We start from the raw sequence: 16,057 nt of genomic DNA, 5'->3' as shown, positions 1-16,057 counted from the left end.
AAGGAGAAAGCTCATATTAAGGAAATGAAGTTCTTTCTTGTCAAAGAAACTTTCTCAAAACTGTACCTCCTAGAGTTGGTGAATAATTCCTTGTATACATTCCCAAATGGTTGCATGTTTTCCCTTATTGTGGAGAACTTAAAAATCTTTATTTACTAGACTTTTATTTCTCTTTCCACTTTGTTCTATAAGCTATTTGGTACCTAAACAGGGGAAGGAAAACCATCTTTTAGAAAGACGGGTCAATTGGTAGATAGGTAAGAAATGAAAGTGAAAGCAACTAAGTCTGGTTGGTATTTTAGTGATTCAGATTTGAGACAGAGAGAGGACCTGGATTAGGATATAGTAAATGGGACTAAGAAATAAAAGATGAATATAGGCCTATTTTCAAGATAAACTCAGAGGACTTGTGATGGTTGAATCATATTTGTACATTCTATATATAATAGAATGTTGAATGAATAAGGACTTTATGTACATATGCAAGTATATTTATACATGTCACAGATACACTCTATATTGGATATTCATAACCAGGCTGTATTTACTCATAAAATAGAAAACAACACCCAAAACATTATTTGTTTTATAAATATCTAATTGTGGGATATTGTTCCTACTATACAGCCAGGAGTAAGGCTTCAAGAGGTTCAGTGTTTGTCTAAAATTACAAACTAGTGTGACTAGTTGAAAACTGGGACTTGAAGACAAGCTTCTGGAATTAAAGCCTGGATCTTTCTATAGATTTTAATTACCCAAAACATAGAATAAACACACACACACACACACACACACACACACACACACACATATATATATATATATATATATATATATATATATATATATATAGCCATGGTTGCTTTTTAAACCTGATATGTGCTTCAATCCCTGTATTGTATGCAATGCATAGCATTCCTGCTCAGAAAACATACCCCACACCTCTTCTCCAATTTTCCAGATGTGTTTTGGCTTTACTGTTTTTTTCTGGGTGTTTGATGACTATGACGGTGGTATTAGTTTTGTTTGTGGCCTTTCATTTTCCTACTGTAGCTTTGCATCATTTAGCAGTTTAGGAAAGCAATAAAATTTTGAACCTATGTACTAACTAGCAAAAATCTGTAAAGTTCATGTCATGATTGACTGCATTCTGGGAGTTTGATTGCAAGTCTCTGCTGGAGTAATAGCTCACATTTTTCACACAGAAGATGTGACAGCTCTGGGCTTTGTTATGTGTGTGCTAGACTCTTAGATGTCTCACAAACCTCTTCTCCCACAGTGTCCAGCAAACACCTGGCATATGCTAATTGCTTAAGAATATTTGTTAAATGCATGATTAATGAAAGTTATTATTGCCATAATACTGTGGGCTTTTTTTAACTGTGGAATTTAACATTGAAATATATTCACAGTTACATAAATGCACATACATTGTATATACACACAGAAATATAAACTACTCATGCTTATTCCCAATAAATTTCAAATATACCTTTCAAAATTGATAAGAGTACACAGGTATGTTGTATAAAGTCTGAAACATGAATTTAAATTTTTGTTTAACATAGTACTTTTTATTTTAGACAGATTAACTGTGTAAAGGGTGAAACTAATCTCTATAAGTAGATTAACCAATTTTATAATAATCATAGGTCTAATGATAGATTATGATTTTATAAAGTTTATAATGTTGGCATTTTCAGGTTAGAATATTATATAATTTGTTCTTTGAAATATGAAAATAGAGAAACTATGAGCAATAATTTCTAAACTGGTGAAGACTGTCGTGGCATTCTGTTCCTTGTGATGATAAATGTAAATAGAGTGATATAATTCTCTGTTTTTTCTCTCTTGTCTCTGGGCCACTGTTACACTGTCTAATTACATCCACTTATAGGGCATGGGATAAACTTTCCTTTTTGTTATAGAGGGTGGAATTATGCAGTAGTGTTTCAAGATTCCTTCCTGCAGTTCCTTGGATTCTTTAATTCCTGATGTGACTTCAGTAGCTTACAAATGAAGGAGAAGGGATAGAGACTGGGAGAGATAAATGCCCAGTAGTATGATTTCCATTTACATAAACTCATGAACCAGTATGCCACCCTGCTTTACACTCAACAGTTAGGGAATGTCACCCTGCTTTTTTTTTTTTTTTTTTAATTGATTATGGTCTCACATAATTGTCCTAATTCCCCCATTCCCATCCCAAACCCCTCCCTAGATATGCCCTCCACCCGCCCCGTTGTCCATGGCCACTGGCTAGGCCCATATGTATGCACACAAGTCCTTTGGTTGATCTCTTCCCCTTACCCCCATCCTCCCTTACTTTCCCTCTGAGGTTTGAGAGTCTGATCGCTTAAACCCGACAGTTAGGGCATGTGCTTCCCTGAATGTTGTTGGTCCTATATCACAATGGAAACATTTCATTTGCATTTGACTAATTTCCCATTGCAAGTCCTTAGTGATGTATCAAAGTTTCTCCTTTGTGACGTATCCCTAGCCTTATGTCTTGGGACCCCCAGAACACACATTATCTGTATGTCATTGCTGTGCCTTCCTTCACAATATCTTGCTGTTATTGTCTTTTCATGTGTTATTGTTATGCTTTGCCTTCCTAACTAAACTCTTGAAGGAAATGAATTCTAGCTCACAAAACTTGCCATCCTCTAAATGTGCCTCAGATGAAGATTTCAGATAAGTTATTTGTTAGGGAATGAAATAATCTCACCCTATATGAAAATAACTATGACATGAAAAGCAACACCACAAATACTGTTTCTTCTAGGACAACTCACCCCCCCGCACCCCCCCCCCCATGGGAAGAGAAGACTCGAACATCTTACTGCCCAAAACGAGAGGATTTGGTACACTGGAAAGGAGCACAGTATATTCCAACAGTGTATGAGCCATGACAGTCTGAATAGGTGGGATCTCATTAAGCAGGACAAGCATATCTTCTTCATCTTGCTTTTAGAGTGCCTACCACAAAGTGGGCATCGTAAAAGACTTTGAATGAATGAATGAAATGTCTCATATCTGAGAAATCAGAAAGGTTGTTTCATGTTATTATTTCCACTCGGGGTCCTGTGTAGTGTGTAAGTGGGGGAAATAGCATAAATATAAACACTGGGAATACATTCTGAGGTGAGCTGTCATAGGAGAAAAGCTGTGGGGTTGTATCTGGGCGGGTAACTGCGAAGGAAAGCTCTGGTATGATCTGTAGTTCTCCTCCCTGGAACTTTACCAAAAAAATCACTCATAACTTAGTGTGTAGGAATTGTCCATAATTTAAGAGACATTCTTTTTTTTGGGGGGGGGGGTGGCCATAAATTCATGCATAAATTCATGCATTAATTTTCCTTAGGAAGTGCATGAACATGGACTCAGCATCCCTCATAGTCACAGCTGATAGTATATTTATGATCATCCCAGTGTTAAATAAAAACTTTAGAAAGAAGGGGTACTTTGTAAACATAAGTTTACATCTCTTCTGATGATTATTTTTGCCATTATGACAAATAATATCTTGCATTTGAATAGAAGTTACAAATTTAAAAGAAACTTCCCAAACCTATGCTCTATCATCTTTACTCCACCTTCCTTGGTAGGCAGAATGAAGTTACCTTCCTGATTCTACACATGAAGACTCAGTTGAGTCTCCATCATGTCATGCCTCTGGGAAAGAGCAGGGCTAGGCCTAGAGCCCAGGCCTTCCAGACATGCCATTCTTCCTGCCAGGCCACTTGGACTTTTAAAATAGAACTCTAAAAGCAGGTTCTTGAGTTGACCATTTGTTAAAACAATGTTTGAAGGAGGGATGACCTCGATGACATTGAGAACGTCAGCACTTGTGTAAGCATGGGAAAAACCAGCGCTGCCAAACTTGTGTCCCTGTAGGTGACTGTGGGCTGAGAAGCTAACCCTCCTGCGTGCTTGCAGTTTGAGCTATGCATAATCTGCTAGGGTTAATGCTAGGGATGGCATGAGCCTGTGGAATCTGACAAGCGGCTCTCTAAACTCTGACACTCAATTCGATGCAAAACGAGTAGGCTCTGCAGTTCATTCAAGAAAGAGCCGCACACTTGACACAGAATAGGCCACTATTTAATAGCCTTTTTATCTGGCTCACTTTTCTTCTCACTTACTCCTGTGACTACAGCCTGCCCTCCAAGTCAGGTTTCTCTGCAGATAAGGAGATGCAGACGCCTTTAAAAAAAAAAACAAAAACCTTGCTTCCTTTTCCCCTCCACTTGGCTCCCTGTTAGACACACCTCCTCTCCAGAGAGGACAAGGGGAGAGACAGCCCAGTCATGCTAGAGGCAGGTCAAAGTGAGCCCCTGCTTTTCCCCCTGGGCAGATGTGCTCAGCAGAAAGAACTACTGCTGTTCCTACCACATGCTTATTACATATAAATGCACCTGGAGTCTATTCCAAAATAAATGTCATTCAGATTAGCTCAGCTCTTCCATCCAAGAATTCTCAGGAAGAAGAGCTGCTCCCACTGCCAACACATGAACCCAAACATGCCAAGGAATCTAAATAAATCAAGTAACATCTCATTTAGGATGAGGTTTAATACAGTGAGCTTGCGACAAGCCATAATGTTTTGAATTTATTCCACATGCCTAACATTGATTTGGTTACAATAGCTTTTATTTTGCATGGGTCCTCAAGAGCAGCCTAGAGGTTCTTTAGTGTCTTTGTGTTTAGGCAGTCTTTCTGTGGGAGTCCCAAATCTCTACCTCCCTTGGAGGTGACGCTGAGAGGAATTGAATTGCAGAGTTCAGAGCTTATTGAATTTGGGCATCAAATAATGGGAAGGGATTGAAACCATGTTTATTGTTTTTGCTTAAAGCTGAATTCAAATAAGAGCAGCTCAGCTTTATATGTTTTCCTGTAAGAACCTTCACATTACTAAGAGCCAAACTCTTTACATGATCAGCTTAATCAGAATATATTCCTATTATTCATAAAATCAGAGATGGGCTGTGAATTTGGAAGGGAAATTTGTCAGCCTGATTACCTCTGTTGAAACTGATCAGCTCGCTATTTTTTATTATAATGGCTGTTTGGAGGTGTCCTATGTCTACGTGGTTTTTGTTACTACTCCTTTTGGTTTGAAAGGAAACAAAACTTTTATTTTTTTTTATTCACTTGTAAACATTAGTACCCACCTTCTATCTAGATGAGATCTTGACATCAGTTCATATCACTTTGGATCATAAAATAAACACTACAGACAGTTCTGAAGGACCTTGTGTACTCCTCTGAGATACCTGTCTCCTTTCTACTTCAGAAAAGTACTATCTTGAATTTAGAAGTTATTATTCTGATGAATGCACAATACTTTATAAATTTAGAAAATTATAATATCTGTTAGCCTATGTTTAACTCCATGCGAATATAAAACAATATGCATAGTTTTGTGGCTTGTTTTTTTTTCTCTTTAAGGTTATATTCTTTATATTTATCTGTATTAATACATGTAGTTCTAGCTCATTGATTATGAAATTATATAATATTCTATTATACATACATATGTGTGTGTGCACGTGCATTTTTTCTAGATGGACATTTACATGTGTCTAATTGTTTCCTCTTACAAACAATGATATGGAAAACTTTTTTGTAGAGTTGAAAGGAAAGAGGAATTTTATTTTGACAAATGTCAACATCAGCATGCCAGCATTTACCCTGTAACAAAAATGTTAGTAATAGTGTTTTAAAATTTCAGGATGTACAAACTCAATAAAACATGTTGTGACACTAAACATCTAAAGCATCTCAATTAAAAATTAAGGGCTATAAATTATAAAATTATAAACTAGTTCCCTTACTACTGTTGGCTTTGCAGTTTTCTGGGTGCTTAGTTACCTCCAGCAAGAATGCCCTTGGGATTGCCACCTCCACCCTGGCTGGCCCTGTAAGGGCTTCAGTACCTTCCTGGTGTGTTTACTTGACACTGTGGCCTCTTCCTATCCACCTTATATATTCTTCTCCCATCCTCCATCAGCTCCTCCAGTGCCACCTTGCCCACTGACAGTTCCCACTCAGAGGAGAGATGTGTGTTTTTCAAGTGGCACTTCTGATTCCTGCTCAGCCTTTTCTTTTTTCTTTTTTTTTTTCAGAGGAGGGATGGGGGCATAAATATGTATGGGGAGGTGGGAATGGGGAAGAGAAAGTAAGATACTAAGAGGCAAGGGGTTTCCAAGAGTAATGAAATGACTAGAGGGTTTGCAGTGAGAAATCAGAGGAGAAGGAAGAGGGAAAGGAGAGAAGGATGGGGAGAAATCTAGGAGAGTCTGAAATACCAATGTTTACACAAATATACACACATAAATATATGCCAGTACTTTAGAATGACACCAAATCCTGGAATGATGGAAAATTGAAAACTGGTTCTGCAATCATAGTAATATAAATACATTTTCAACTTTACTAGATATTTGCAGTATTGCTTTCTTAATTAGCTGTACCAATTTACATTCTCAATAGAAGTGTAGGAATTACCCATCTTACCACATTTAGCTAGTACTTGACTTTATATGATTTTATAACATTTGCTAAGTGGGTTTGATATAGTATTTCATTGTCCTTAAAAGTTGCAGCTCCCCAGTTATTAGAAGAGTAGTTGAGTACCTGGCCAGTATACTTTTTATAATTTTTAAAATGCATCTTATTATAAAGGCAAAATGGTTTTATAACATTATATTTAAAATGTAAAAAAATACAAATAAATTTAAATGCATAACCTACCACATAAAGCTGCCTGTTAGTTTTGTTTTTAAATAGCTCTATAAAGAGATTTAAGGCATTCAATTTGATGTTTTGAAATGTGCTACACCATGGAAGCATCACTATAATCAATAGAGACTTTTCCATCATCCCCAAAGTTTCTTTCTGCCTCTTAACAATTTCTGTCTTTTCTCCACTCTCCTTATCCCCATTTCCTGGCAACCATGGGTCTCCCTTTCTACTGATTTTCAGAATCCTCTGTGTCATAAGCATCTTTCAATGGGTCATTCCTTTACATTACTGAGCAGTATTCTACTGGGTGGCAGTACCACAGTTTGTCCATTTACCTCTTGATGGACATGTGTATTCCAGTTACTGAATTAACTGACCATTTAAACATTTTTAGGGTAATATATATATATATATATATATATATATATATATACATACATACAGTGGGGCACAAGTAGGTTTATAGTTGTTCATGTGGTAAATTATATAATAATTAATAAATAATACAAGAATAAACTGTTTTGCATGCTCACAACTGTAAATCTACTTTTGCCCAATGTGTATATCCATAAATCTTCTCATATGCAAAACATTGAACATGAAATAATCCCTGCTGTAAATCGGAGCCTAGTACAGTGTCTGGCATGTATAGGTGTTCAGTGATAATTATATGATGAAACACTAGGTATCTGTTGGCAGATCTGAGAGCTAATTAGGAATACAAAGCAAGTGAACCTAAGAAGTTAAAGAGCATGGAGCAGTTGAACTGAACTGAAGTCAGTAATAGTCTTTTACCCACATATCAGGGCATCCGGCACTGCTTCCTTGGAAGTCTATCCTTCAAAGCAGCCCATCACTTGTCTTTAACTGAAAAGTCTCCTCCTTTGTTTGTCTTTTGTTCTGTCCTTCACCCAACCGCTGAGTTCAAAACCTCAACTGTCACTGAATCTCCCTCTCTTCATGTCTAATCTGTTTCCAGGTTCTGGTACCTCAGCTTCCTACAAGTGTTGGTCCATTTCCCCTATCATGCTTTAGTGTGGTCTCTACCCATCTCCTTCCTCAGAATGTCAGTTTCTCCCATCCTGCCTCCCAGACTCTTTTTTCCCTTTCCCTCTTGAAGTTTCTAGTACCTGGTCATCACATGTACTTTTCTAAAATGTCATTTTGACCATGCTGCTGCATTGCTTCCAGGTCTCCATTAGCTCCTCCTGCCTGCAGGTTACAATTCCGGGTCCTCAGCACAAATCAAGAGGCTCTAGGCTTTACACCACCTGCCTCCTAACCTTTCTGATGCAAAAATATTTAACTACTTGCGGGTTCCTGAACACAATGTTCTGTCCCACTTCTGTGCCTTTGAATACACCTGTCCTTCCATCTTCTGGAATCTGTCACCAATTCTGACCAGGCACAATGATTCAACTCAGTTTGGAAGCCTTCTTTGTCCCTCTGCACGCCTGTACACACACTCAGACAAAACCCAGCAAAGTTAGTCACTTCTCATCGGTGCTACCAATGTCTATTGTCACAGAGTGTGCAGGTCATGACCCTTTTACCTTTGACTCTAGTAACTGGTACCATGGCAGTTGCCAAGGAGGTACCCAATAAATATGGAGGATGCTCCCTAAATATGATAACTCAAATTGTGGTGCTCAATGCACAGGAATAGATTAATGTATGACTTAAATATCTGATCAAGTTATAATTTTTCAGCTAAAATATGTTTGATGTTTTTCACTTGTTTTCAATCTTCTCATCACCATTTTAGTCAAAAACTGCTCTATCTCCTGTTTGAATTGTTGCTTTAGTTTCCTAACCAGCCTATGCCACTAAATTCTCCCTCTTTTCTAAAGCATACTGATGCAGATTAGCTAATCTCCTGTAAGACTGCTTAAATTGCATTACCCCCCTTTCAGATTCTACTGCCTGGCTTTCAAAAAGCTCTAGCTACTCTAGCAATCCAGCTTTTTTCTGTTCCTCAACACACATTCTCCATTCTCGCCAGCCTGTTCTTCCCACTTCCCCATGCCAAGCTATGTTCATTCCAGCTTGTGTTCCAGGGCTCAAGTTTATCCTCTCACCAGAATACCCTGTCCTCTCACCTCCATCTGTCTGAATTCTGCTAATAATTTATGTCTGTCTGAAGTTGCACCAGTGTGACCGAGCCACATCTCCTATGGACTCTGTTGGTGTTTCTCATCTCTTAGCACCCAGATTCTAACTGCATTGTAGACAGTCTTATAAATAGGTAAGATAACTCATTGCAAAATATTTCAAAGTAAATAGTAGTTAAAATACAAGGGACTGTATTCTTCTCCCCTACTCCACATAAGACTATAAGCTCCACAAAAGCAGAGAATTTTTGTCCATCTATAAAAATAAAAGCATAATATGCTAATTAGATCAGACAGCCAAACAAACTTCCAGACAACCTTCTGAATGAAGTCAGGGCTGTGAGGGCCTAGGCAAGCAGCTGTGGCTGCGATGACCAAGCCCCTTGCATGAATTTCATGCATCAAGCCTCTAGTTTTGTTCATAAAGAAAAACTAAGGACTTAGAAAGCACCCAAATATTTGTCAAATAAGTAAATAAATAAAGGAATGAAAATGTCTACTACATGATGGAGTTTCAAATATTCTTTTCTTCAGAAAGGCACTATGAGCCCTGGCTGGGTAGTTCTATTGGTTAAAGCATGGTCCTGATACACCAAAGTTGTGGGTTTGATCCCTGGTCAGGGCACATACAAGAAGCAAACAATGAATGCATGGATGAGTGGCATAGCAAATTGATCTCTCTCTCAAAACCAATAAGTAACAATTTTTTAAAAACTGAAGGAAATATGAATAAATGTGAGTTCTGAATTTTAAACAATGTGATATTTTAGAGGTAATTTTTTAACATATTTTTATTGATTTTAGAGAGAGGAAGGGAGAGGGAGAGAGAGACAGAAACATCAATGATGAAAGAGAATCATTGATTGGCTGCCTCACACACACACCCTTTTGGGGATCAAGGCCATAACCCTTGCATGTGCCCTGACCAAGAATCAAATTGTAACCTCCTGGTTCATAGGTTGACACTCAACCACTGAACCACACCAGCCAGGCTTGATGGATTTTTTAAAGTGGAATAACAGGACTAGCAAATCACTGTGTTCATTTATCTAAATGTAGTATTTAAATTTTGAACTTAAATATTTAAGAAGGGGGTGACAAAGTCCCAGTTACATTTGAGAAAAATAATTCTTATTATTCTCTGAAGGAGGATTTGCAGGGGGGGAAAAAAGAAAAGAAAAAACAGCAACCAGAAAGTTGTTTATTTATTGAGATACTGTTATAGAGCATCTTCTTGTTGGTGTGCATTTAAAAGAGAATTGGCTGCTAAGAGTCTGAGTGAAGCATAGCAGGTAGGAAAAGTTTAGGTGATGAACTATGAAGACTTAATTTAAGTAGTGATGAGGATGAAAAGGAATGAATATTTTGAAATTTATTTAGGCAAAAGCACTGAAAGTATTTGATGAATTCTGTTAAGATTGAGGGCTTCAGACCTGATTTGATTGACCAGTTTCATAGTATAGTTAGAGATAAGAGTATGAGTGGGTATGAAAGGAATGATGATGAGCTTTGCTGTGGACTTACAATGTTAGAAGAGTCTGTGGAAAACATTTGAGGGTCTGAGTAATATAGAATTGTAGATAAGACCTACTGCTTAAAAGATATAGGAGAATGAGGATGGATTTTGAATTGATCAACAATGTTGATGACATAAGCTTGTGTGGAAATTCCCCAAAAGGGCGCTTACCTGAGTGAAATGAGATGAGGGCTGAGGCGCAGATTACAGGCATCAAAAGGTTAAGAGGACAAGAATGACACATAAAGACTGAAATTCAACGGCCAGATGTGACGTCAAGAAACCAGGAAAGAGGAGTTGTATCAGTGAAAATGGTTTCAAGTGCAAGTAATAGAGAAGCTGACTCACTTAGCTTTAAACAATAAGGTAATTTATTGGTCCACATAACTGGAATTCCAGAGGTAGAATGGCCGGGGTAGTGGCTGATCAGGGAGCTCAATAGCCTCCTCAAGAAACCAGCTTCCTTTGTCTTCTTCTGCTCTGCCATCCACTGTTTGGATTTGTCCTAATTCTGTTTCTTTGGGAATAGAATAACTAGTTGTGGAAATCAGAACTACACATTCTCTCTTCACAACTGGCTGAAGAAGCAGTTTGGCTCAGGAAGCTCTCCTAAAAGAGTGGAGAAGAACTTGCCACTAGTCTCCAACAAAGTCCTTCTTGTGTTCCACTGGCACAAATATGATACCTAATGATTCCTGAAATAGTCACGAACTTGGGGAGAGGAATTAGGCCTCCATCTCCCAGAGCTGAAGGTGGATTTAGTTTTTCTTGAGATGCTGAGCTTTGTTGGCGAGAGATGAATACCTAAACAAAAATCATGATTCTTTGGGTAGAAGGAAATGGAAAATGGAAAATGCATAACCAGGCAGCTAGGGCCACTATAGAAATATTAAGTCAGTCTAGGAGGAAGAAAGTTTAAGAAGTCATTAACATTATCAGGGGCTAAAGAGAGTCAAAGTAAGAGTTAAAGAAATAAAAAACAAAAGAAGCCAATTAAATTAGTAACTAGAAGGTAACTCAAGATAGACTTCATGGATACTGATTGAAGTGGAGATAGGGTTTCTGTGAGGTAAGAAAGAGGATATGAAGCTTTAACACAAGTTTAAAGATTCTGGGTTTTGAAAGAAAGAATAATGATAATATAGCAGCTAGGAGGGAAAAGTAGTGAGAAGGGTTGTTTTACAAACAGCAATTTGATGTTTTAAAGTCTAAGTGTCTCCTAATCAAGTTCTGATGAAAGCTCTTCTGGTGACTAGTTCTATAAGCTTAATGAACATGTCAATCTCTCTTTGGGAGCTCATCACTTAAAGGGGGGAAATATAGCACAGAGAAGGAAGAATTCAGAAATATTTGAAAACAAAGAATAATCTTACTTATATTTTAGTTGTTTGTGCTTAGGAGACATCTTCAATGTTATAGTCCACTGAGGCATCAAATCATTTATTGGGGACTAAAAATAGAACATTTTTGTAATTTCTAGCATGGTAACTATTTGTAGAGAGATAATCCAGTTAATGCTAGTTGACTATTCTGCATGCAGCCTCACTTTTGTATTGAGTGACTCCTGCTTTGTAGCAGGCAGAATATAAAGCCCACCATCCCCCTTCAGCACCAACAAATTATAACAGATTGAGATTAGTGTCTTTAAAATTAATTACAGTAGACCATTTTATTATAAATAAAGGATTATTCTGTATGTATTTTTGTCAAGCTTTTAGGAACTGTTCAAGGCTTTAAATTCAGAACCTTGTGTGTTCCCCTTAAATGGTAATGGTTGAGACACTTCTAATTTTTGTCACATGTAAATCAATGAGATTCCTCTGACAGAGATCTCAAAACTTCCATCCTATATCATATAGGCTACATGGCCCCTTATTTCAGAACTTATGGGCAGCTGTTCGTATTTTGCAGGCAGAAGTTACAGAATGATTTTACTTGGGAAAACAAGAGAAAACTAAAGATTGCATGTAGACCTAACGAATTATTCAGTTTGCTTGATACTTTTCGCCAAGAGTTTTGTGATGTGGGCCGACCATAGTGCTTTATTCCACACCCCCAGCCAGCATTTGCAAACCACCAGTCATCTCCTAAGGGACCTGCACAGACGGAAGCATTGAATTCTCTACAGTCAGTGTTGCCTCCCACCTGGGAAAATGACAGTCCTGTAATTGAATCTGAGCATATGCATTGTCATCCCTCCTGCCTGCCCCTCTGGTGCGACAGCACATTGAAAGACGTAAGGCTCAGCCTGCCTTCCAGCTGCCAGCCCCTGGTAGACATGAGGGAGCCAGAAGGGACCAGGTGGAGCAGTTTTGAGTTGCACTAAGCACACAGCGCGAGGAGGTTGGCCGTAACTTCCCAATGAATATTTATACCAGCCCCAATTCTCATGTTGCACTTTGGCAGGGACCAGAGTGCTGAGCTCCTGCTGATTTCAAGGGCCCTGCATTGTTTGGACCTGCTCCATGAAGTATTACGCCAGATGAGAAGTGGGGCCCAGGTTCCTATCATTAAGATGGCTGGTTGACTTTTTTTAAATGGGGACTATCATGTTATAGTGTCATACGGATGGGGCAACGGGGGAGTTCCCTGACGTCTTCTGGCATCGTGGCTCGTGAATCGCACGCAGCCTCGGCCACAGCTTCCTGTGGAGCAAGACTTTCATTGCTTGTGTTAAGAGCCACACAATACTGTATGTTGTATATTATGGCATTTTTCTTCATCTTTTTTTCTTGGAGGGTTTATTTTTGTTTGCTAAGGTCAGGCCCTTATCACAGGGCTCTCTCATCACATTTCACATTCTGATCCCTCGTGGCAGGTGCTAACTTCCTTGCGCTCAAAGTGAATGGGTTGAGTAACCTCATAAAGATACAGAATGTCTTGGCATAAAAGGGAAGGGAGTAAAGAATGCCTGTCTATGGGAGACACTCGGTGTTGTTTAGTGAGCCCTATAAACTGAGAAGATATTTGGAAAACCATCTACACACAAACCCAATAACTTTTTCTAGGTAGTAGATCATAGACTTATATTTGTGTTCGTGATTTCCAACCCATATAGTTACTCAATAAAGCACACACCTCTCAGGAGATTTGTTTAAAAGAATTTTTTAATTTTTTAATTTTTTAAAATTAAAGCATATAATACTGTATTAGTTTCAGGTGTACAATATAGTGCTTTGACATTTATATACCTTATGATGTGAACACCATAATAAGTCTATTGATCAAAGTTACTGTTATATTATTGACTATATTCTCTCTGTTGTATACTACACCCCTGTGGTTTATGTATTTTATAACTAGAATTTTGTCTCTGTTATTCAACTCTTTACATTTTTTACTCCTCTTCCCCAATCTGCATCCCTATGGCAATGATCAGTTCATTTTTTGCATCACTGAGATTGTTTATGTTTTGTTTTCTTTTTTAGATTACATGTATAAGTGAAATTATATGGTATTTGTCTTTTTCTGTCTGACTTATTTCACTCTGGACCATACCTCTAGGCCCATCTATATTGTTGTTGCAGATGATAAAATTCTATACATTTTTATGGCTGAGTCATATTCCATTGTATATAGGTACCACTTCTTTATCAATTAATCTATGGTTGGACATCTAGGTGGCTTTCATTTCTTGCCTATTATAAGTGATGCTGCAGTGAACTAGGGGTGCTTTTATATATTTGAATTGGTTTGTTTGTTTGTTTTAATCCTCATCCAAGGATATTTTCCCACTGATTTTTAGAGAGAGTAGGAGAGAGAGGGAAAGACAGAAAAACATAGATGTGAAAGAAACACATCAATTGGCTGCCTCCTGTATGAGCCCGAACCAGGGCCCAGGCCAGGGAACAGCCTGCAACCCACTACATGCCCTTGACCAGAATCCAACTGGGGACCCTTTGGTCCATAGGCCAACACTCTGTCCATTGAGCCAAATTGGCTAGGGCCGAATTAGCATTTTGTTTCCTCCTGGTAAAAAGTCAAAATTGGCATTTCTGAATTGTACAGTAGTCCTATTTTTAATTGCTTGATGAACCTTTTTACTGCCTTCCAGAGTGGCTGCAACAATTTTACAATCACACCAACTGTGCACTAGAGTTCCCTTTACTCCACATTCTTACACCTATTTGTTGACTTTTAATAATAGCCATTCTGACATATCTCACTGTACTTTTGATTTGCATTTTCCTGATGATTAATAATGTTGAGCATCTTCTCATATGATGTTTAAGGTCATTGTTTTCATATTGAATTTTTGCCTGGATTTTCTATTTCTTATTGTACTATTATAGAAGCCCAGTGCATGAAATCATGCACACATAACTCACCTCTGCTTGCCACCACTCACCACCCTGTCCACCACCTGTCACCATGAGCCATGAGCACCCTGCCCGCCACCATGACCCTCTACTCATGGGGGCGAGGGGGAGGGGACCAAGAGGTGGTCAATGCACCTCATGGAGACTGGTCAAGCGGTTGTTCCAGTCATTATGCTTATGGTCCCTGGCCTTTCATTATATATAATGTGGGTGTTAAAGTCTCCTACTGTTATTGTAAAAATTTCAATTTCTCTCTTTATGTCTGTTAATATTTGCCTTGTATATTTAGTCCTCCTATATTGGGTGCATAGATATTTATGAATATTATATCTTTTGACCCTTTGATTATATGTAATAGTCTTCTTTTTGTCTCTTTTTATGTCTTTGTTTTAATGTCCAACTTGTCTGATATGAGTATTGCTATTCCAGCTTTCTTTTCATTTGTATTTATGTGGAGTATATTTTCCATATCTTCATTTTCAGTATGTGTCTTTCGTTTGATCTGAAGTGAGTCTTGTGTATGCAGTAGAAGGGTGGGTCTTGCTTATTTTTTGTTTGTTTGTTTGTTTGTTTTGTTTTTATCCATTAATTTATCATATGCTTTTTGATCAGAGCATTTTAGTCCATTTGTTTTTAAACTACAAATAGGTATGGTCTTTTTGCCATTTTGTTAATTATTTTTTATTATTTATATAGTTGTTTTCTTTGTATTTCTTTCTCTTTAATTTTTGTGTATCTTTTGTAGGTTTTTATTTATAGTTACTATGAGGTTCATATATATTGATCTGTATATTTTGTTGTATATTTTAAGCAGATAGACATTTTAAGTTCAAACACATTCTAAAGCACTTCAGTTTGGCTCATCATGTTTTAGAAATTTTTGTTTTGTAAATTCCCTAACTACTTATTGTAGTTATAGTTGGTTTTGCTATTTTTTGTCTTTTAAACTTCATATTGTTTTTTTTTAAATGTTTTTTATTGATTTTTAGAGAGAGAGAAAGTGAGAGGAATAGAGAGATAGAAACATCAGTGAGAGAGAAATATCATTAATCACCTGCCTTCTGCACTCCCATTCTAGGGTTTGAGCCCACAACCCAGAGATATTGCCTTGACTGGAAATCAAACTAGTGACCTCCTAGTTTATGGGTCAGTTCTCAACCTTTGAACAACACCAGCCAGACCATATAATCTTTTTAAGTGTCTGATTCATTGTTTATTATATGTTTGCTTTTTCTAATCACTTTTTCTAGTGATTTTTTTTTCTTTCACATATTTTATTTCTGCTTATGGCTATTTATTTTCTGCCTGAAGAAGAAACTTCAATATTTCTTGTAATAGAAATATTTCTTATATTTCAGTTTAAT

The 16,057-nt window shown here is 37.6% G+C and overlaps 1 protein-coding gene across 5 annotated transcripts in view; it reads left to right on the top strand.

The window, feature by feature from the left end:
• EYA4 (EYA transcriptional coactivator and phosphatase 4) overlaps positions 1–16,057 on the top strand; it is a 223,985-nt gene that overhangs the window by 147,340 nt on the left and 60,588 nt on the right. The window lies entirely within an intron of this gene.

This window comes from Pipistrellus hanaki (assembly GCF_964339955.1).
Source record: "Pipistrellus hanaki genome assembly, chromosome: 7".
Taxonomy (NCBI): Eukaryota; Metazoa; Chordata; class Mammalia; order Chiroptera; family Vespertilionidae; genus Pipistrellus; species Pipistrellus hanaki.
Note: the sequence above shows the minus strand (reverse complement) of the source record. Positions and strands in the feature narration are given on the sequence as shown.